Source organism: Perognathus longimembris, chromosome 13 (genome assembly GCF_023159225.1).
Source record: "Perognathus longimembris pacificus isolate PPM17 chromosome 13, ASM2315922v1, whole genome shotgun sequence".
Lineage (NCBI taxonomy): Eukaryota > Metazoa > Chordata > Mammalia > Rodentia > Heteromyidae > Perognathus > Perognathus longimembris.
Window position 1 is genome coordinate 53210760 of NC_063173.1, and position 1501 is coordinate 53212260.

Consider the following 1501-nt stretch of genomic DNA (forward strand, 5'->3'; position numbering starts at 1 on the left):
ACACTGTGCATTCAAGTTGACAACTATTAAAGAGGAAGGTACTGTGAAATCTCTATACCAAATTTAATAGTCAATGGGAATTTTCTTACAATTAAAAATAGGAAGTGGGAAATTAAGTCACATGCTTTGATCTTCTCCCTTAAATTACATCACTAAACCAATGCAAGAGGATCTAAATGTCCCAGGTTGTTGTTCATCAAATGTAAGATTATCTTCCTAAGTAAAGACCTTTCTAAGTACTGCTTTATACAATTCCTAAAACTTTCTTTGAGGAGAAAGAACCAAAACCTGTTAGATCTCAAAAGTCATGCTAGCAATTTAGGTCTGAGAGAAGGTCACCTTTTCATGTGTTTGCCTGCTTCCAGTGGAAGATGGAGGGTAGAGCTTGTTGAATATTTTCCAGAGAGTACCTGTCACTTCTTCGTTTCTCAGGCTGTAAATCAAGGGGCGTATCAACTCGCCAGGGCTGGGCTGTAAGTACATAAAGATGACTGTCCCCCCATAGCAGGTGGACACTGAGGAAAGGTAGGGTGCACAGGTGGAAAAGGCCTTCTTCCTCCCTTCAAGAGACTGCACGTTTTGAATGGCCATGTAGATGTAGAGGGAAGAGACAAGGACAACCAAGAGGGTAAACAAGACATTAAAGCCCATGACAGAGAAGATGGACAACGTGCTGATGTGTGTACTGGAGAATGCAAGTGCCAAGAGTGGAGGTATATCACAGAAAAAAAATGATGATCTCATCTGAACCACAGAAGGAAAGTCGGAAGGCATATGCTGTGTAGATGGCGGTATTAAGGATGCCACAGATATAGAAACCATTAATTGGAAGGATACACACGCCTGCTGTCATGGTAATGACATGCTGCCTGACAGTCATAGGCCATGGAGGCCAGGAGGTAGGCCTCGGCAGTGGCAAAAACCCCAATGAAGAACAACTGAACTGCACACCCATTATAGGAGATGACTCTGTTCCCTGAGTGCAAAGGAACCACCATCTTGGGAGCTATGGTTGAAGAGTAACCCAGGTCCACAAAGGAAAGGTAATGGAGGAAGAAGTACACAGGAGTGCAGAGACAGAGGTCCAAATGGATGAGCATCATCAGCCCTGCATTCCCAACTCGAGTGAAGAGATAGAGAAATCAAAATACCAGGAAGAGAGGAATCTGGAGATTGGGGTCACCTGTTAATCCCAAAAGGATGAATTCTGTCACGTCTGTGCTATTCTCCATGGAAAAATCAACTTGAATTTCATCTGGTGGTTAGAGAAAATGAGCCAATGAAATCCAAATAAAAGAATAAAAGGGGGTGCTGGGGTGATTAAAAAACAAACAAACAGACACATAAGCTGCCACTATGAATTAAGAATGCACTACAAGTAGAACACATGCTAATCTCTTCCATCGTATTATAGCATTTGATCCTGTCAGGTAGATAATAAAATGAGTCATCTCATTAGTAAGGTCAACATCAAAATTCATCCCTAATGTATCTGAATCCA

At 41.9% G+C, this 1501-nt stretch overlaps 1 pseudogene; it reads right to left on the reverse strand.

Moving 5' to 3' along the window:
- Positions 1–318: 318 nt before the first annotated feature.
- Positions 319–1232, reverse strand: LOC125362597 (annotated as a pseudogene).
- Between the last annotated feature and the right edge of the window lie 269 nt (positions 1233–1501).